Source organism: Pongo abelii, chromosome 7 (genome assembly GCF_028885655.2).
Source record: "Pongo abelii isolate AG06213 chromosome 7, NHGRI_mPonAbe1-v2.0_pri, whole genome shotgun sequence".
NCBI classification, from domain to species: Eukaryota; Metazoa; Chordata; class Mammalia; order Primates; family Hominidae; genus Pongo; species Pongo abelii.
The window spans coordinates 22,164,624-22,186,935 of record NC_071992.2 but is presented as its reverse complement, the minus strand read 5'-3'; the positions used below and the strand labels follow the sequence as shown (position 1 = coordinate 22,186,935).

At 46.3% G+C, this 22,312-nt stretch overlaps 1 long non-coding RNA gene across 1 annotated transcript; it reads right to left on the bottom strand.

Annotated features, from left to right (window-relative positions):
- Positions 1 to 757: 757 nt before the first annotated feature.
- On the bottom strand, positions 758 to 19,467 carry LOC134761842 (uncharacterized). Its single transcript, XR_010140996.1, has 3 exons — positions 19,308 to 19,467; positions 12,682 to 13,270; positions 758 to 3,447 (listed from the first exon to the last, which is right to left on the bottom strand). It is a non-coding gene; the product is annotated as an uncharacterized LOC134761842 (long non-coding RNA).
- Between the last annotated feature and the right edge of the window lie 2,845 nt (positions 19,468 to 22,312).

Below are 22,312 nucleotides of genomic sequence, written 5' to 3'. Positions count from 1 at the left end.
AAGATTAAGTGACTTGGCCTTTATGTGCCCAGTTAATGGCAGAGCTAACACTAGAGTTCAGGCCTTTTGCTCCCATATCCAAGGTGATTTTTAGAGCACCAATCAGTTTCTAAAGAGCACAAATTTGACAATAAACTCAGGGCGGGGGCAAAGCAATGATTTTTGTTTGGGAAGCTTCCTGTGCTGAACTAGGCTTATAATGGTATTAGCTACTGTTTACCAGGCTTTAGAGGCATAATCTCTAATCTCCACAACAATTGTGACACCCAGAGAGCTTCCTACGGGGCAGCCATACTGCCTAGCACTTAAATGTATACAGTAGTCTCCCCTTATCTTCGGTTCCATTTTTTTTTTTTTTTTTTTTTTGAGACAGAGTCTCGCACTGTATCCCAGGCTGGAGTGCAATGTTGCGATCTCAGCTCACTGCAAGCTCCGGCCCCTGGATTCACGCCATTCTCCTGCCTCAGCCTCCCGAGTAGCTGGGACTACAGGCGCCTGCCACCATGCCCAGCTAATTTTTTTGTATTTTTAGTAGAGACAGGGTTTCACCATGTTAGCCAGGATGGTCTCCATCTCCTGACCTCGTGATCCTCCCGCCTCGGCCTCCAAAAGTGCTGGGATTACAGGCGTGAGCCACTGTGCCCGGCCTTCGGTTCCATTTTTTTCATTTCAGTTACTGCAGAAAACATTTTGTTTTCCATGGTTTCAATGTAGTCAATCGCTGTCTGAAAATATTACGATATTTTGAGAGAGAGAATACATTCACATAACTTTTATTACCTTATATTATTATAATTTTTTTCTTATCAGTTGTTAATCTCTTACTGTGCCTAATTTATAAATTAAACTTTATTATAGCTACATATGTATAGGAAAAAAACATAGTATATATAGGGTTCTATACTATTCAAGGTCTCAGGCATCCAATGGGGGTCTTGGAACATGCCCCCAAAGATAAGGGGCCGCCTACTGTATTAACTTATTTAGTCCTCTGAATAAGCCAAGTTCTATCTGAACCCAAAGGGCGTGACCTTCCTCCAGCACCAACCTGCCTTAAATGAGAACTTAGAGTGAAAACGGCACTTTAGGCAAACCCTCCCTGACTCCCTCTAACTGCCTATGAATAATTTAAAGCTAGGAGAACTTTGAAAATGTCCACCTAGGCCAAGAATGGGATAACCACAAAAGACAGTTGTCTATCCAGAAGCCAGCTGGCAGCCAATTAGCTGGGAACCTCTCTAAGCCAAATCTTTAGATGTGCCTACAGATTGAGACAAGGCATGGGCCATTAAGCCCATTCCAGCTGATCGCTGTGGTTTCTGGCCAGGGATGGCCAACAGATGTGCACCAGCAGACTCCACGGGTCCGTGTGCAGATGTTGGGCAAATCTCCCCAGCATGATGCAGCTCTGAGACAAGGAGGGACCCAGAGAGAGAGAAAGCAGCTCCAGTTACTCGTGTGAACAGCTCAGATTTTTAAGGCCTGCTGGTTGGAACCCCGTGGCACTGGCTCACCACTCATTACATGCTGGGGAACTGTGGGCAGTAATTAAGGATTACCCAATGGCATCAATTAGTGCCAACGAGAGGGCTCAGTTGGACTTGTTGACTCTCCAAGAGGGAATACAGCGGAGGGGAAGGCCATCTCTTACAGGGCATTTGCAGAGAAGAAACACTTGGGGAGGTCATAGGGAACAAAAAAAAGCCATGGAATGTCCTTTGCCTCTGCCACTCCCTTTGTAATGATAGTTCTTATTTGAGACAAGGCACACGTGAGCAATTTGGAATCTGGACAGGGTTTATTTTGAGGACACACCCTGTGTTTCTGTACCAGATTTTTTTTTTTTTAAACAGAGTCTTGCTCTGTCACCCAGGCTAGAGTGCAGCGCTGCTATCATAGCTCACTGTAGCCTGGGACTCCTGGACTCAAGCCATCCTCCTGCTTCAGATTCCCAAGCAGCTGCGACTATAGGTACGTGCCACCACTAATTTTTTTAAACAATTTTTATAAAGACAGGATCTCACTATGTTGCCCAGGCTGGTCTTGAACCCCTGGCGTCAGGTGATCCTCCTGCCTCAGTCTTCCCAAGTGCTGGGATTACAGGTGTGAGCCGCCACACCCAGACTGGACCAGATTTTTAGAGAAGTCTGAACTCATTGCCACTCTTGGCTGCTTTGCTCATTAAGAAAATGGATGTGCCCCTTCTCATTTGTAAGGATACTGAGGAAGCAGCAAAGAGCACTAACTCAGAGCCTTGAGACCTGTGGCCCCACGACAGCTCCATCATGGCCTTGCTACATGACTTTGCATAAACCAACAACCCAGCCATGTGAAACTGGAAAAGTCATCACAAAACTCCGACAGTGAATGACAGTCTTGGGCCATGAAGTTTATTGCAAATCTGGTCAAAGCAATGTACCCAAGGACCCCCAGGAAAATGCCCATAGAAGCAATAATGTTCGCAGATGACCTCAGAAGCTTTTTGTGGCCCTCTACCAAGTCCATAGACCCCAAGATTGAAAGCGCCTGCCCACAGGAGCCTGACAGCAGCTGCCCAGGGCTCAGCTAACACACCTTGAGAAAAAACACCTCAATGTCACCAAGACCATTATCAGCAGATTGAAAGTGAGAAAATGTGTTATTTGTTATATCTATCATCATCATCATAAAACTAATACTGCACATGGTGTAAATATTTTTCACACAGTGTTTGAGGGTAATCTGCTCCCTCATTGCCGGCAGCACTTTCCTGATCATGTTCTAAACTGTAGCTTGTTCTTCCATATGCTTCCTTCTACTTCCGTCTTTCAGAAATTCACCAGAATCTCTGGGCACAGAGGGCCACTCCTGCTGTTCTCAGCACAGTTACGAATTGATTTCCTTTTTATATCTTTGCTGTCATGTCAGTGGGATTTAGGAGGCAAGGGAGGCAAACATGCAAACTCAGGCTTGAGCCAGAAGTTGCTAATTTCTTTTAGATTATGTAAAGGACTTGTCTTCTCCATCCCGGAAGGCTGGGATGGGAGGCACTGCCTAGGCTTGCTTTTGTAGGTCCATGTCTGACCATCTACCTCATTGCCCATCAGCAGCCCCTGAGCGCCAGCATCCATGCAAGGCACTATCCCAGCCACTGTGGCCCAGTGAAGAAGTAGGGAGCAGGACCGGTCTCAGTTGATGCAGCTTTAGCAGGAATGTCATGACTGACAGGGTACCATTCCCAGAAATCTGCATGTCCCTCCTGTGGCCAGAGGACTGGTACACTCACCTGAGAGGCTGCACTGTCTCTGTTCTTTGGATAGGTGTAAGCACTCATTTTATGTTCAGGTATGTGGGTTTGGACCCAAGAGGCAGCAGAGCACAGAGGTCAAGAAAGTAGACTCCAGGACACTCACCAGCTGTGTGACTTCGAACAAATTCCCTGAGCTTTCTGTGCCTCAGGGTCACCAACTGTAAAATAGAGACAATAATACTCACATATGGTTGCATATGAAATGTGTAGAAAAATGGCTAGTAAGCATAGTAAGTGCTCAGTAAATGACAGTTATTTGAGAATGGGGATAACAGGGTGTTATAGACTTAATGCTTGTGTTCCCCTAGAATTCATATGTTGAAGTTCTTAACCCCCAGTGTGATGGTATTTGGAGGTGGGACTTTGGGAAGTAATTAGGTTTAGTTGAAGCCATCAGGGTGGGGCTGCCATAATAGGATTAGTCCTCTTGTAAGAAGAGGAAGAGAGACCAAAGCTCACTTTCTCTCCATCACACAAGGACACAGTAAGAAGGCAGCTATCTGCAAGCCAGGAAGAACCAAATCTGTGGGCATCTTGATCTTGGACTTCCCAGTCTTTAGAACTGTGAGCAATAAACTTCTGTTGTTTAAGCCACCTAATCTGTGGTATTTTGTTATAGCAGCCCACACTGACGATACAAGGTGGGGTATATTAGTCAGAGTTCTCGAGAGAAACAGAACCAATAGGATATGTGTATTACATGTTTAGAGAGAGAGAGATTTATTTTAAGGAATTGGCTCCCACAATTGTGTTGGCTGGAAAGTCTGAATTTTGCAGAGCAGGCTGGCAGGCTGGAGACCCAAGGAAGAGTTAAGGTTGCAGGTCAAGTCCAAAAGTGGTCTCCAGGAGGAATTCTCTCTTTCTTGGGAGACCTCAGTCTGTTTTCTCTTAAGGCTTTCAGCTGATCTGATGAGGCCCACCACCCTATGGACAGTAATCTGTTTTTCTCAAAGTCGCTGTTTTAAATGTTAATCTCATCTAAAAATTACACTCACAGAAGCATCTAGTCTGTTGTTTCACCAATTATCTAGGGACCATGGCATAGCTAAGTTGAGACCTAAGATCAGCCATCACAGTGGGTGACCAAAGGTTCACAGGGCACATCGGGTACACCTCCATGGCAGGCTTGACCTCATTTTAACTTAATTACCTACTTAAAGGCCTAATCTCCAAACACAGTCACATTCTGAGGTACAGGGATTTGAACATTTAGATTTGGAAGAGACATAATTCAGCCCCAAACAGGGACCCATTGGTCTCAAGGGTCTTTCCATACACTTAAAATGCCACAAGAGCCAGCACTGTCTCTGGATCCAGGGCCCCTGTGTCTAGCTCTGCCAAAGGTAACTGAAGAGGGCTGCACAGGCCTGTGTCATTAGCACACACAGAACAGCAGGGAGTGTCGAAGCCAGATGGCAGACACCTGCTCTGAGGGCAAGTGCAGACCTGGACCAAGTGTGTCCTGGATGGCATCCAGCAGGCTTCCCTGAAGGCCCCTCCCATCCTAATCATTATGCTTTCCACTTGGAGCTTTGCCTGCACTTTCTTCTTTGGTTCTTACGGCCACTCGTGGAGAAGGCTGGATGAGGATCACCATGCCCATTTCACAGAGGCCTGATGAAAGCTAGAGGCAACACAACAAATAAGGATGGAGTCTGGACTAGAACTTAGCTTTTTCGACCCCTGCTTCAGGGTGCTTTTCCACTACACCAAGCTTTCCTCAAAGCCCACACACTGGGTCACACTGTGGTGTCCCCTTTGGCAAGGCGACCAAAGGAATGAAGACGTAGGATATTATGATCTCAAGCAAGTCAGCTTGGCCATCTGAGCCTTGGTTTGTTGATATGCAAAATGATACAAGGAGGCCAGAGGTTTCTAAATGATGGAAACCTCATCTCTTCCCTCCTAATATATCCCTGACCCAGCCTGTCATGTAGAAAGCATTCAGCAAACGCTTGTTGAACTGAATGGGTAATAGAGGGCTGCATTAGTCTGCTTGGGATGCCATAAGAAAGCATTTGACTGGGTGCCTTCAACAACAGAATGGACTCTGTCACAATTCTGGAGGCTGGAAGTCCAAGATCGAGGTGTTAGCAGGATTGGTTTCTTCTGAGGTCTCTCTCTCCTTGGCTTACAGATGGCCATCTTCTCCCTTTGCCTTCCCACAGTCTTCCCTCTGGTGTGTATCCTTACCCTAATCTCCTCTTCTTAGAAGGGCATCAGACATCTTGGATTAGGGCCTGCCCTGCTGACCACATTTTAACTTAATCACCTACTTAAAGGCCCAGTATCCAAACACAGTCACATTCTGAGGTACTAGGGATTAGAATGCATAGATTTGAAAGGGATACAATTCAGCCCCAAACAGGGACCCACTGGTCTCAAGGGTCTTTCCAGCCCTGACATTTGATTTCTCTGAATCAGGAATTTTGGCTAGGCCTTTCTCCCTGCAATGAACAGTTCCTGGTGAGAATGAGCTGATTGGAGCACTGCAGATACAGATTGGTGTCAGTCTCCAGACATGGCTGGATTGGGCCTGGGTGGTGTGACTGGGTAGGGCATCCATGCAGTGGAGCAATCCTCAGTGATAGCTTTGGATTTGTGTCACCACCCAAATCTCATGTTAAATTGCAATCCCCAGTGTTGGAGGAGGGGCCTGATGGGAGGTGACTAGGTCATGGGGGTGGATTTCTCCCTTGCTGTTCTCATGATAGTGAGTTCTCATGAGATCTGGTTGTTTAAAAGTGTGTAGCACCTCCCCCTTCTCTCTCTTCCTCCTTCTCTGGCCTTGTAAGACATGCCTGCCTCACCTTCAGCTTCCACCATGATTGTAAGTTTCTTGAGGCTTTCCCAGCCATGTGGATCTGTGAGTCAATTAAATCTCTCTTCTTTATAAATTACCCAGTCCCAGGTAGTTCTTTATACCAATGCAGGAACAGACTAATACACTCAGCAATCACAAGGAATGAACCATGCATGCACACCACAATTTGGATGGATCTCACAGGGATGTGCTGTTCTTTGCCAGTTGCAATCACAGTAAGGATGATACAAACACAAATTTAGTGGACATGAAATTTTTTACCAATTAAATGGATACATTGTTTGCTTTCACTTTTTATTATAAATAGAAAATTGTTTTCTAAAACTAAAATATTTGAATTGTCAAAGTGATATACTGAGTGAGGGAAGCTGACCAAAACAAAAACTACTTACCCTATAATTCTATTTCTTTCTTTGTTTTGCTTTGTTTTCGTTTGTTTGTTTGTTTTTTAGAGATAGGGTCTTACTCTGTCATCCAGGCTGGACTGCAGTGGCACAGTCATAGCTCACTGCAGTCTTAAATTCCTAGGCTCAAGCAATCCTCCTGCCTCAGCCTCCCAAGTAGCTAAGAATATAGGTGTGCACCACCATGCCCAGTTAATGTTTTATTTTTGTAGAGATTAGGTCTCTCTATGTTGCCCTAAGCTTGTCTTGAATTCCTAGCCTCAAGGAATCCTTCCACCTTGGCCTCCAAAATTGCTGGGATTACAGGCATGAATCACCATGCCAGGCAGGTATGATTTCCTATATGTACATCCTAGAAACTGCCAACCAATCTAGACAGACAGAAAGCAGGTGGGTGGTCACCTAGGGAGGAGGATGTAAGAGGGATGGGCAGAGGGTCACCAAACTGAATGATGAAGCTTTGGCGGTGATGGACATGGTCACAGTTGTGATTGTGGTGATGGTTTCACAGGTGTATGCATGTGTCAAAACATGGAGGAACACACTTTAAACATGTTAATTACACCTAAACATGTTAATTACACCTGACACTTTTCAAAAGAAGACATTTATGCAGCCAACAGACATACGAAAAAAAAAGCTCATCATCATCACTGGTCATTAGAGAAACGCAAATCAAAACCACAATGAGATACCATCATGCCAGTTAGAATGGTGATCATTAAAAAGTCAGGAAACAACAGATGCCGGAGACAATGTGGAGAAATAGGAATGGTTTCACACTGTTGGTGGGAATGTAAATTAGTTCAAGCATTGTGGAAGACAGTGTGGTGATTCCTCAAGGATCTAGAACCAGAAATACCATCTGATCTCACAATCCCATTACTGGGTATATACCCAAAGGATTATAAATCATTCTGCTATAAAGACACATGCACACATATGTTTACTGCAGCACTATTCACAATAGCAAAGACTTGGAACCAACCCAAATGCCCATTGATAGTAGACTGGATAAAGAAAATGTGGCACATATACACCATGGAATACTATGCAGCCATAAAGAATGAGTTCATGTCCTTTGCAGGGACAAGAATGAGTTCATGTCCTTTGCAGGGACATGGATGAAGCTGGAAACCATCATTCTCAGCAAATTAACACAGGAACAGAAAACCAAACACCGCATGTTCTCCCTCATAAGTGGGAGTTGAACAGTGAGAACATATGAGCGCAGGGAGGGGAACATCACACACCGGGGCCTGTCAGGGAGTGGGGGGCAAGGGGAGGGATAGCATTAGGAGAAATACCTAATGTAGATGACAGGTTGATGGGTACAGCAAACCACCATGGCACATGTATACCTATGTAACAAACCTGCACATTCTGCACATGTATCCCAGAACTCAAGTATAATTAAAAAAAAAAAATGAAAATCATCATACACACACAAAAAAACGTCTGGAGGAAGGGCAATTAATTTATCAGGTGACAAGTCTTACAACTCAAGTCCTGCTGAGAGGAATGCCAGACAGATAAGAAACAATTTGCCAGTAGATCACTGAGAGGTTCCTGACACCCAGGAGGCCCGGGTGACTGAGGAGGGGCAGCAAGCAGGCAGAGTGGATGAAGTCTACACACAGAGCACCTGTGACCCAAGTTCCTCCCTGCCCCATCCGCAGGGGTGCCTCCTCCTCCAAGATTGGACTAAGGACAAAATGACCCAGCCTGAAGTCCCCAGAGGCTGGACTCAGGTATCTGGACTGAGGAAAATCCCTCTGGTACCCACTGTCCTTTCCTCCATGACACTCAACCAGCTGAGTACGGCCCCTAAACCAGCTCATCTGCTTCAAATATGGGCTCCAGCTATGACCAAGAGAAAGTGTCTTAACATGCGTGCTCTGAGTCCTCCACAAAGTAGGGACAGTAATATGAATAGCTCCTGGCAACAGGACTTCGGTGACATCCACTTAGAGCATTGCCTGGAACCTTGGAAGGACCTGTAGCTGCTGGCACTTCCGTCTTAAGAGATCTATACAGAGGAGACGACTTTTACTTTTGTTTTTCTTTTCAGTCCTGTTGAACTGCATGTTCTCTGGTAGGTCTTCAGACCATGAGGTTTCTTTGTGTCTGTCCTCAGGATATACTCCTAGCTTCTGAATTTAAATCTATGTTCCATGCAGTCTCCTGAACTCCATGGAAATGCCATCTCAACAAACCAGCCACAAATCTTCTAGGAAATTGAATTTCTCTCTTCCCTTCACTCCCCTTACCACTATCCCTGCCAGCCAAGTTCTCCCCATGAACATCGCTCCAACCCATAGCTCCAGCACCATATCCCACTGAGGGTAGGATTCCCATCCCCAGGCCCCTGTGGAGAAGGCAGGGCAGCTGGCTCTGCTGGGTGCACTTCTCAGTTTCTTTTCATCAGCATATCTGATGTCCAACTGTATTTTGAGTACTTCACTTTCACGCAGTTCATTATTTAGTTTTAACCTACAAGATTTGCAGGAAGATCTTTGTTTTCATGAAACCCACTATCATCTGCAAATTAAAAATAGTTGCTGTCAAGTACTCAGATCTGAATGTGTGTGCAGGATGTTACCTGTTACATTCAACAGGGTGTGATGGTTGGTCAAGAGGGTTAGCGATTGCCTTTCACAGAACTGTAAACACCACCACTCTGTCTAGCAAATGGCCCAGCTCTAGCTTGTGTGGCCGGTGGGTGGGGAGAGAAGAGAGGAAAAGGAAAAGGAGGAGGTGATGCCCTGTGATGGGTCCCCAGCAAACTTTTCCCTCGGCCCTCACCCCACCCCATCCCAAAGCTCTTCCTCATGATGACACAGGATTGTTTATTTTGGGAAAATGTGAGAGGGAGGGGCTGAACAGTGTGAGGTGGGTAAGATGCTTGCATCGTACTGCCTGGGTTTGAATCCTGGTTCTGCTCCATAGTAGCGACTGACCTTCGATAAGACACTTCTTGACTTCCCTGGGGTCAGTTTTCTCTCTGTAAAATGGTGCCATGAATAGTACCTGTCTCATAAAATTGTTATAAAGTGTATGTGGGATAAATTATCTCATCCAAAATTTTAAATTTAGGGACCAGTTGGAGAGTCTAAGCAGACAGAGAGACAGAGAGAGAGAGAGAGAGAGAGAGAGAGAGAGATCACTTACCCAAGGGCAAAGGGCTAATTGTAGCTTGGGGACTAAATCCAAATCTCCAGGGTCCCAGTTCAAAACACGTCCCCCCACCAGAGCATGAATGGCCCTAAACACACTCTATTAAAATGCAAATGTTCCCCAGGAGGTTTAACTCCAAGTTATTAGCACCTTAATGTGAGGGATGTGAATTGGGTTAACATGCTTCTTTTTTCTTTTAATTGAACTCAATCTGGTTCAAAAGGAGTACAGAAGGGGAGTAGGAGGGGGGACATTGAGCCCATGATTTTGGCAGGGCTCTAATACTGCATCTTGCCTCAGGAAAAAGGCATCCCCTTGCCCACTATCAGGCAACAAGGTGGAGATTCAGGCTCCAGGATCAGGCACACAATGAAAAGCACTGCTCCCGAATATTTGGCATCTGAGAAAGAAACTGGGATCCAAAACTGGAGTTTCGGGTGGGCCTGGGTGTTACCCACGCAGAAGGAGAAGCCTGGGTGCCCAAGCAGAAGGAGACAGAGAGCACTCCAGAGTTCCCAGCAGCTGTCCTGGAAATGAGATGGCAAGGGCAAGACAAGGCGTGAATTCTCCACTCAATCACTCACTCACTCACTCATTCAGCCACATATTGTGATTGTCAGAGGCGTGTAAACCAGAGCAACTCCATCTTAAGTAGGGGCTGGGTAAAATGAGTCTGAGACCTACCGGGCTGCATTCCTAGACACTTAAGGCATTCTGAGTCCCAGGATGAGACAGGAGGTTGGCACAAGATACAGGTCATAAAGACCTTGCTGATAAAACAGTTTGCAGTAAAGAAGCTGGTCAAATCCCACCAAAAGCAAGATGGAGACGAGAGTGACCTCTGGTCATCCTCACTGCCACACCACCACCAAGCACCATGACAGTTTACAAATGCCATGGCAACATCAGGAAGTTACCCTATATGCTTTAAAACGGGGAGGCATGAATAATCCACCCCTTGTTTAGCATGTAATCAAGAAGTAACCACAAAAATGAGCAACTAGCAGCCCTCGGTGCTGCTCTTTCTATGGAGTAGCCATTCATATATTCCTCCACTTTCTTAATAAATTTAATAAACTTAATAAAAGGATCGGGACCCCCTTCCTGTAACATAAGCATCTGCTCTATGCCATGCTACGAATGGCGGTCTCAGACCTCAGGGAATGGATGCTGTCACATTCCTTAAGCACCAGCAGTCTTGTGAGCTGCTAATGGTGGAAGTGATGTCTAATCCAGGCATTGAAGCCTCAATCCAATAACCAAGATGTAGCCCAAAAAATCCAGTGGCAATTCTGTGGTCCCCTCCTTCAAGGAAGGTGAGGCTACAGTTAAGTTGTTGAAGTTCCTCAGCTTCCCCACTCCTTTGAGAGAAAATACAAATAATAGGTTGTTTTTTGCTTTTCTTCTTAATCTTCTAAGTTTAGACCTGCTTCTCTGAGATCCTTACGTAGGGAACAGTGGACGAGAGAAAATACAAGAAGGGAAATATCTTGTCAAAGAGGGGATGCCATCTTTTCATTATTCAACTCGTATTTGCAAGGACTTACTATGGCTTTAAAATAATATCTCATTTGATCCTCATGAATTCTATGAAGGATAAAGATTACAAAGGGTGTGTTTGTTACCCAAAGCCTGTATAAGGGGCAGAACTGGGAATTGAAGCCAGCTTAAGCTGATCCCAAAGCACAGGCTCTTCCTGTGTGTGGCTTCACACTGCCTCTCCATGGCGCCCCTCAGCCCCCTATGCACTTGTTCCTTCACCTCCTCGCTACTCAAATGCATTCTCTACACAGTTTGCTGTGCCCTACAATAGTGGTCCCCAATCATCTTGTAGGGTTAACAACTCACCCAGCATCCCTACCAAACCATCTCTGTTTAAGAAAAAATTCCTCAAACCAGCCAAGCGCGGTGGCTCATGCCTGTAATCTTTGGGAAGCCGAGGCGGGCAGATCACCTGAGGTCGGGAGTTTGAGACCAGCCTGACCAACATGGAGAAACCCCGTCTCTACTCAAAATGCAAAATTAGCTGGACGTGGTGGAGCATGCCTGTAATCTCAGTTACTCAGGAGGCTGAGGCAGGAGAATCACTTGAACCTGGGAGGCGGAGATTGCAATGAGCTGAGATCGTGCCATGGCACTCCAGCCTGGGCAACAAGAGTGAAACTCCGTCAAAAAAAAAAAAAAAGAAAAAAGAAAAGAAAATTCCTCAAACCAAAAGCCACCATGAACTCTGTGATGCTTTACAATTAATTCACATTTTAATAATCAAAACAGTATCCATGCACATTTGAGAAATAGTCTCATGGGGAATCATGATCTATTCACCCTGTCTAAAATGCTTCCTGTGCCCAGGCATTAGAAAAATCCCTAGAAATAATTTACCACGAAGTCCCCAGAGGTTGGAACTGGCTAAAGATTCTTTCCATGCCATAATCTGTCCACCTACTGGACTAGAGAGATCGGGTAGTCGGAAAGTAGGGTGCATCTTTCTTCTTTCTTGTGTATTCCCAGCTAGCATCCTGCCTCCAGCATGGTCAGTGCTGTGCTACCCTCTCCTGGCCTGGGGGAGCTCATAGAAGGCCCAAATTTGTTCTGACCATATCTTCTTTTGGTAACAGTAAACAACTCAACAGCAAAAACATTTTATAGTACCTGACAATCTACACTGCACGTTTACCAATATTTATTCATTTCATGCTCAAATAGACCACATGGAAGTGGGTGGTAAGCCCACCATTTTTGTCAACAAACAAGCTGGGTGAGACTGAAGCAGCTCGCCTAAGGTTGCTCAGCTAGTGAGTGGGAGAACAAGATCTCAAACCCCAGGTGTGAGTGTGACTCCTTCTCTTTCTACATCCACTAGCTTCTCCTCCCCAGCCACTGCCTCTCACCCTCTCCCTTCAATTCCCTCGTAGCTGTGGCCATGGGAGCTTCCAGGCTGTCCCGGAATAGGCACCCTGCTTGATAGCATAGGCAGAGCTGCTTACCTTCACAGCCCACACGTGGCTTCACTCTCCAGCCCATTTGATGTCTGAGGCTCTAGCCAGTGTAAAACAACAATCCTATTGGATTGATGGGGGCTGTTCCGCTCTTCCTTTCCTGCCCCAAGCACCTTTGGGAGGCACAGAACGGCCTTTGTGTGGTGGGAATGACTGCCTCCGAGAGCAAAGCCTGCTGGGAAGAGAGCAGCTGACAAGCTTGCTCTGGCCAGTTAAGCCTAAGCTGTGGCTCTCAGAACTTTTGCTCTACAGTGCTCCCCGCCGAAGCCTTGGACCGCAGCACACAGAGGCTGGGAAGTGCTGACTTCATTCTCTCTGAGCCATTGTCTTCCCCTTCGGGGCTCCCCTTCCAAATGCCCCCCCTCACTCATTGCTCAAATGCCACCTGTGGTATCCAGGGGCTCAGCATCCCACAGCAGCTGTAGACACTTTAAAAATGTACTGATGCATAAAGTCCCATCTCTGCAGCAAAGACTCCCCAAGAATGCTCCAACACTCATCATAGTCTTCTCTAAACTCCCACTGTAGTTTGGCATCTCGTTTTTTTCTTCGTGTCTTTAAACAGGACTGTAAGTTCCTAGAGAGCAGAAATCATATCTTGTTTTTAAATTTCTTCAGGGTCTCATGAAGGACAAAGTGTATATATTTAATTGAGGGATCAGTTTGCATAAGGCCATTTTCCTATACACTCATTCACCCTAAACTCTCTTCTTATGGGTTCTTCTATGTACAAGCAAAATGAAGCTGTAACTCCAGGGAGATGCCCCTGCCTCCCAGGACTCTTCCCCACCCCAGAAAGATCTCAGCAGCAGAGATGGCTGCCGGGCTTTGGCAATTATCCTGGGTGCCTTCCAAGCTCCCTAGGTTAATCACCAAACACAGCTGCCTAATAAAGAAGTGTCTCTCCTCTAGTACCCAAGATGACTGAGGTTAGGACAGAATTCACACCTTAAGGCCCAAAGCCTGCAGCCCATCTGGTCTTTCTCCCTCCCTCTTCTATACTGAATAGTTTTGGGCAGGAGGTGGCCAGTTGGGCAGAGACCTCTGGAGATCCCTCCCACTAGACTCACCGGAGTGAGAACCCATGCCCCCCACCCCCCCGCCACCAATTCAAGGGCTGATGAGGGCCATCTGTGCCCGAACTCTGAGAATTGAGCAGGCAGTGCCTCGAGCCTCCAGGGGCCTCCAAGCTGTGAGGAAATTCTGCCAAGCCCCCAGCTCCTCCCCGAGAGCCTCTGACACTAAATATAACCAGCAATTTCCCTGCCTTTCCCCACTGCCTGAACCAGAGATTTCCTACCACTCACCCTGAGGAAATGCAATTGTATTAGTGCAGCAAAGAAGCTTTTGGCTGCCGGTTCTACAGCTCCTAGAAGCAGGCAGGTGATATGGATGGGAACAGAGGAGAGATCTAAAGGAAGGGTAAGGAGCAGAAACCAGGAATTTATAGGTAAACCCATTGACCTCATAAGTCCATCTGTAAAATATGTGCAGAAAAACCAACTTTAGGGTCATTGTGAAGAATATAAGCGATAATATCTATTTTTAAAATACTGCCTTGATAACTGTTAGTTAAACCTGTCCTTTACAGTACACTTTAAATCTGAGGATTTGTTAAGAGTTCTCTATTTTCCTATAGACCCCAGACTTTTTTTTTTGTTTTTTTTGTTTTTTTTTTTCTGAGACAGGGTCTCACTCTGTCAGCCAGGCTGGAGTGTGCAGCAGCATGATCCCGGCTCACTGAAGCCTCCACCTCCCTGTGTTCAAGCTATCCTCCTACCTCAGCCTTCTGAGTAGCTGGGACTACAGGTGTATGCCATCACACCTGGATAATTTTTTTGTATTTTGTAGTGGCGGGGTTTCACCATGTTGCTCAGGCTGGTCTTAAATTCCTTGGTTCAAGTGTTCCACTCGTCTCAGCCTCCCAAGGTGCTGGGATTACAGACGTGAGCCACCATGCCCGGCCCAGGCATCTTATCTACCCCAATCTAAGAGCAAGGCCTGCAGGTGAATAGAATGGGTGCATCTTCCTTTGGTTTCGGATCTCCTTGGGAGGTAAAGTTGCTTCCCCTGGCTCTGTCCATAGATAAATAGGTTATGCTCATCCTTACCTTGATGTCTGCCCTCCTGATGAAATGATCTTCCCTCCACCTGTCCAATGTACCCATTCATGAAGTCCCATCTCTGCAGGGAAGACTCTCCCCAAGAGTAGACCACCCCTCACTGATACTCTCCTTCTCCATGCTCCCCTGTGACCCAGCATCTCATTTAAATAATCTTGTCTTTTAACAGGACTGTACGTTCTTGGAGGGCAGAAACCATACCTTCTTCATTTTTAAGTCTCCTTGTGGTCTAGTGAAAGAACTAGTGTGATATGGTTAGGCTCTGTGTCCCCACCCAAATCTCAACTCAAATTGTTATCCCCACATGTCGAAGGAAGGACCTGGTGGGAGGTGATTGCACCATAGGGGTGGTTTCCCCCACGCTGTTCTCATGAAAGAGTTCTCACGAGATCTGGTTGTTTCATAAGTGTCTGGCACTTTCCCCTTCTCGCTGTCTCTCCTGCCACCATATAAGATGTGCCTTGCTTCCCCTTCTCCTTCCACCATGATTGCAAGCTTCAAGCTTCCTGAGGCCTCCCCAGCCATGTGGAACTGTGAGTCAATTAAACCTCTTTTCTTTATAAATCACCCAGTCTCAGGTAGTTCTTGATAGCAGTGTGAAAACAGACTAATATAAACCGTATGTATTAATTGAGGTTCTCAGTTTGCATAAGCCATTTTCCTGTACTGTCATGCACCCTAAACTCTCTTCTTGTGGGTTCTTCTATATATATAGGCAAAACGAAGCTGTAACTCCAGGGAGTTGGGCACAAAGGAGAACTTGTTCACTTGCTTAAAGATCTGAGGCTTTCTACATTCGTTCATTTATTCATTTTTTAATTCCTTAAGAAGATGAGAGTTTCTATAAGCATAATTCATGTGGGAGGGACTCTGGCCAGAGATGGGCAAGTACCTGGGAGGCACCATCAGACCTCAAGATAGAACCAACAAATCCTGTGAAGTCATTTATTTCAACAATGTGTGCTACATGCTTTTCATGCATTAATAATTCTAAAAGCTTTACATATTTACACATAAAATCCTTATAACTGTCTTTTGAAGTGGGGACGCTGATGACTTCCAATTTATTGATAATGCAACTGAGGCACAGAGATGTCAAGTCATTTGTCCAGGGTCTCACGCTAGGGAGTTAGAGTCAGGAAGAAAGCCAGGCATTCCGGCTCAGAACCCGTGTGCTTAAGCACCCCACTGAAATGCTTCTCAGTGGGGTGAGTGGAGGGACATTCAGGAAGGGGAGGACATCATTGAGAAACTGCAAAGCCCGAGTGGGCTGGGGGAAATTGGAGGGTGCCAGCACCGTGGTCAGAGCCACTGAAGATGCCTGGGTCCTGCTCTGCCTCTAGCCCCTGTGAGCCCTCTCCTTAAAAGGACATCCTGAGCCTCTCCAGGGAGCTGCCCTTGGGGATCAACTGACACAAGTTTCTTAGGGGCAACCCGGCAGTCCCATCTGCCTGAGACTAACCAGACCCTGGACACAGGAGTTTGTGATTTCTCGAAAACCCACCCCTTGCGTTTCTAATGCCGTTCTTGTAACATCCTAAAAGACCACTCCTCCACCTTCAGATCACTAGTGACAACCACAGAGTGTGCTTCCTAAGTCCTGTGGGCATGGGTGGCAATGCAAAGGGAAACATCCAATAGGGACATGAAAGATCATTAGAAGATGCTAGAAAGGAGTGGATGCTCATAGCATTTGCTTCTGAGAAAACTGGGTGGCAGGCAAGGATTCCCTTGTGCAGGTAGGGAACCGAGACATTCAGGGGTATTCTTAAAGAGAAGGACAGAAGCTTACAGCTATGTTTGCAGTAAAGCTTGGTGCAGGTGCAGCTGTGCACTAAGACAGCATGAAGACACAGGCCACCACTATTAGTTAAGGCCAAGCCAATGGCAAGGCATGAAGTGAACTGGATGCAAGAATAACAGGACCACAGGCAAACTCCGTGAGAGTGGAAATTGCTGGCATTGCCCAAATAGATTTTCAAAAGCAAAGACTCTTGGAGAAACCATCACCAGTTGTTGGTACAATGGTCACTTGTGGAAAATCAGCATTTTATTCATGTAGTCAAAGACAAGCACAGGACAAGCCCTAGCCAGCTTCAGGGCCTGTTGATGTGAGATGAGCCCACAAAATAGAAAAGCAGGAGAAGTTGGGCTTTCCTGAAAGAGATTTCACATGAAAAAGAATGGAGCTAGAGCCACAAGCTCTCCACGCCATTAGGCTGTTCTGGGATTTGATTGTAGCCAGCACAGCTCACCCATGGGAGTCACCAGCCACAGTGGAGCATGGATTGTAGTGGGTAGTGAGTATGCTGGTACACCATGTTGATTATTTTCCTCACATGTTTTCCAAGGCCTCTGAGGATGTACCCTCTCCCATGACTTCTGCAACTTTGTCCCCTGCCACTCTCCATTCTTCCCAGCCCAAATCATTTTTCTTTTCTTTTCTTTTTTGAGACAGAGTCTCACTGTGTCACCCAAGATGAAGAGCAGTGGTGCCATCTGGGCTCCCTGCAACCTCCACCTCCCAGGTTCAAGTGATTGTTCTGCCTCAGCCTCCCAAGTAGCTGGGATTACAGGTGCCTGCCACCACGTTTGGCTAATTTTTGTATTTTTAATAGAAACAGGATTTCATCATGTTGGCCAGGCTGGTCTTGAACTCCTGACCTCAAGTGATCCACCTGCCTCGGCCTCCCAAAGTGCTGGGATTACAGGCATGACCCACTGAGCCCAGCCCCCAGCTCCTTGATCATTTTTCATCTATGGCACTGGCCAACCAGTTGTTCTATGAACACCCCACAGGCTTGTGCCTCAGGGCCTTTGCACCTGCTGTTTCATCTGCTTAGATGACTATTTCCCTAGTGACCCAAATAGCTCGCTCTCTTCGTTTTGGTTTCACCTCTGAAAGAGGTGAGCTGATCTCCCTTAACACCCCTCAAACACTGCATGCTCCCCTGGAAGCCGCACTCCTAAGTACCCTTCCCTGGCTCCCTTTCTTCAGATGCACATCACCACCTGACATTGACATGTCTATGTATGTGTGTGCATGTGTATATATCATCTATTTGATCCTCATAGAACACAAACTCTATGAGAACAGGCTATGTTTTGTTTATTGTCGTATCTCTGTGCCTAGACCAGAGTCTGCAATATCACTTATTGAATTGAATTCTCCTCCTTTGGTTTCCAAATGATTCCTGCCTAACTGGGTCTAGTGATTTTCTTTGTTGATGTTCTTTGTTGGTGTACTTTTTAAAAACATTAAAAAAATTTTTTTAGAGACAGGGTCTTGCTCTGTTGCCCAGGCTGAAGTGCAAATGGTACAATCATGGCTCACTGCACCCTCCAACTCCTGGACTCAAGTGATCTTCCCGCCTCAGCCTCCCAAGTAGCTGGGACTATAGGCTTGTGTTACCATACCTGGCTCATTTGTTTGTTTTCTGAACCTATAAGCAGAGTGTGAAAGGAACTGCCAAGCAATCAAGGCCCTTGAAAACAAGACATCCCCTCTATTCATGCCACTCCCCCATGTGAACCTGATGCCCCAATGACAAATATGTTTCCAACTTGTTCTTGGCTCTGGGTCCCAACTTGTGCTGGGTTCCCCACCAAATATGAACTTCCTTCTGCTTAACTAAATCATACTCAAACTTTCATACTCTGACTCCCACTTTCTTTTTTTTAATCTGTTCACCAACTTCTCCTTTCTCTGAGTCTTTATGTCTCTTTGACATTGTTTAGCACTAAAAGTTTAAAATGTGCTAACCTCTTCTTCCTTATTAGACTATTGTTGTTTGGGGACAGAAACCATGGCTTCCACATCTTGCACATCCTCCTGTAGATGCACACCATGCAGGAAGACAGTGCTTCCATGTTGACTGATTTTTCAAAACATTAATAAAATCACAGGGCAGGGTGGAACGGCATTGCTGCTTCTTGCTGATGTGGCTCCTGCTACCTCCATGTGGGTATCTCTGATCACTGAGTGAGATAGTGAAAAGCACAGCAACAGGAACGTCCAAGGCATGGATCCTGTAGCCTATTTGGTCAGTCACTCAGTAAGCATTAATTTAGGGGCCAGCAATGCTCTAGCTGATCTAAAGACAAATTCTAGAATTGCAGAACACTGAGATAGAAGGAACCTTGGAGAGCATCTGGTCCAAGCCCTGGTGATAGAGGCAGGAGGCAGAGAAACTCTAGGCAGGCAGGGACAGGTCCCCAGTGGAAACCCCACCTTCAAGCCAAAAGTAGCCTGAAACCGGCAGCCCAAAGTGAGAACTTCTATTCCTGTTTGCCTGATCTCTCTCAATTGGTTCTTTCTGAATAAAGTCTTTTTGCCAATTAAGTGTTGCCTTTTTCAAAACTACTTATACCCCCAACCATCCTGTGCCTATAAAGACCCCAGACTCAGCCAGTAAGAGAGGAGAAACAGCCAGACATTGGGAAGAGGCGACTTGACTTCAGGGAAGCAGCTGGACATTGGAGAGAGATTACCTGACTTCAGAGACGTGGCTGCATGTTGGGGAGAGGTGACTTGACTTCAGAGAAGTGGCTGGATCACAGGGAGAGGTGACTTGACTTCAGAGAAGCAGCTGGACATCAGAAAGAGGTGACTTGACTTCAGAGACAGTGGCTGGACATCAGAAAGAGATGACTTGACTTTGGAGGAGAGAGGCAGTGATGCAATTTGACTTCATGGGAGAGTGACCCCATCCCATCCCAATTTCAGCTCCCCCCTCCACTGACAGCCATTTTCATCCTTCAACAAAATTCTCTGCATTCACTATCCTTTGATTTGTCTGCATGACCTCATTCTTCTTGGGCACTGGACAAGAATTCAGGAGCCACCAAGTGCAGATACCCAAAAAGGCTGTCACAGTGGCTCTTTGCCCTCACTGGCAGAAGACAGCTGCCCCACGTGATGAGGCAAAGGGCCCACTGAATTGAAAACACATTGCTGTCCGCAGACTGTGGTGCTAAGAGAGCATTGTGGCATGCCCTCTGGGGCCTTGGGGTCACAGGCACCCTCACCTGGATGCTGCTACAGGGCCTGCACAGAGTTTGCTCCTGCCAGCACCTAAGCAGCTAGCCAGTTCCTGCACTCATTCACTTGTGTGCTCCCTCCTTTGAATGGTTGAGCATGGCAGGCTGAGTAAACAGGGTACCTCTGTTGCAAGTCTCATGAAAAGGTCAAGAAAATATCCTGTACCACTGTTAGTAATTAAGGTGCTTAGTAGCAAGCAGCAGAAACTGGGAAGGCTTAAATCACCAAAAAAAAAGGAACATCTTCAAAGGGCAGTGTGTGTGGTAGGGGAGCAGGAGAACCACTGTCTAGGAGCAAAGCCCAACATCAGAGCAGGTCATGGGAGAAAGCGGGTGCTGCTATCTTGGACGCTGGACTTTGCAGCTTGCACGGCAGAGGCACAGCCCTGTCTGGGACAGCTACCACCTGCAGGAGGACTCACCACTGTCCTCACTTCCTTCTGATTCATTCTCTGTCCAATGGGCTTCTGATCAGGAGAACCGAGTTCACCAATCTCCACCTGAGCTGCAGGGAAGGGCAGGAAACAGGCAAATTTCACATTCTCAATGAGACATAGACTTTTTCTCTGACCTAGAATTTTTAGATGGAGGATTCCTTAAATGGAAAAAGGGATTCAATGGCAAATGTCCTCTTTATCCCTCAAAGCACAGCACTCACAACTGTGGCTAATGCCCAGGGCACATTGGAAGTTACTAGCAGCTGGAATCAGAATCCAGGTCTCCTGACTGAATGATTCAGATTCTTCCTACTCACCTGTGCATGCAACAAGCAACTGGTGAAAAAGTTACAGGGGTGAAGTAGGACAAGTCGCAGGGAGCAAAGGATCAATGATCCATGTCTCTGGCAGCTATTTTAGGAAATAACTGCCTCTTAGATTTGATCATCACTCTGCCACCCTTCACAATGCCATAGCTCAGACATCACTTCCTCTGTGAACCTGACTTCACTGGTTCACTGACTTAGCAATGCTGCAGCATTTACCATTTATATTGCGATGATCTACATGTGTATCAGCTTCCTCACTAGGCTGTGAGCAACTTGAGGACAGGCATTAACTAAGGCTTATTTATATTTGAATACTGAATGCAGAGGAATGGGAAGAACAAAGTCTTGTGCTGAGATAGATCCGTGCAAGGAAGCCTGGCAGTTGGTACTCATATCTCATTCTACAATCAATACATTATGTTCGTGCTTAACCTTTGTGCCTTTCTTCTACCTACAATGGACTACTCCACCTCCAAGGTCCTTCTAAGAATGGCCATTCTGTGTGTGCGTATGTGTTTGTGTACATGTGTGAGTCTGGGGTCCTGGGGCTTTGTTGATTTATTTATTCAGACTAGAAATAGCATGGCATATAAAGTGTGTTCAATAAATAAGGATTGTTAAACTGGAGTGCGGAGGGCAAGTGTTAATACCTCCATTTAACAGATGAGGAAGCCAAGGCCCAGAGAGATTATACAAGGTTCCAAGACCTAAGCTTCCATTGCATGTCAGTAGCAGAGCCTGCTTTCAATCCAGTGCTCCTTCTGTGGTCACCACTGAGCCCTGGCCCATGGGTCCTCCTGCACTCGGATCTGCCCTACAATGCTCGCAGTGGACGTTGATAATAGTACCCCCATCTTCCAATACTTCCTGGGTTAATACTACAACTGTCATTCATCTCTGGTATCCAGAGTGCCTGAAATCAGCTTCTCGAAGCATCTTGTAAAGGACCCCAGCCACATGTCACAAGTCACAACTCATAGATGCTGGCACTTGAGGTGGCCTCACAAAGTCATCACCAAAGACTCTTGCTGGTGGATGGGAGAGAGCAAATGGCAGAGTTGGCAAAGTAGGTGTGTGAGACCAGCAGACAGAGGTCTGAGCAGGGCAGCCCCCAGTGGGGTAGAAAGTGCAGGCAGATGCCTGATGGCAGGAATCAAGCTCTTGGCATCTAGGCCCCTTGCAAACAACAGGAACAGCCCTGCAGAGAAGCTGAGTCAGCAGAACAAATGTCACAGGGATGAGCTACGAGCTCCTGGAACAAGATGTGGCTTCCTTCACCTTGGAATGGAAATACTTCAATATCTGTTTGAAAACCTTTTCAAGCTCGCTCCAGCACCCCCTACTCTTGATTTCAAGTTTGCCTAACCTCATCACTGGCCCCCACATGACAGATGCATGGCCACGTGCTGTTGCCATGCTCAAAGAAGCCTTCCTCTGAATCCTCACATCCCAGCTTGGGTGAGATCTCCTCCAGGAAACTCCTTGGACACACTTATTTCCTTGCTGATATCTCAGGGCAATATTTGTCTCTACCATTGGCTTTGATATTTCTTCCTGTTGTGTCCTACTCTATACTAAGCTCTGAATATAAGACACGTCTCCAAGACTGCAGTATTATACTAAGCTCTGAATATAAGACATGTCTCCTAGACTGCAGTATTATACTGAGCTCTGAATATAAGACATGTCT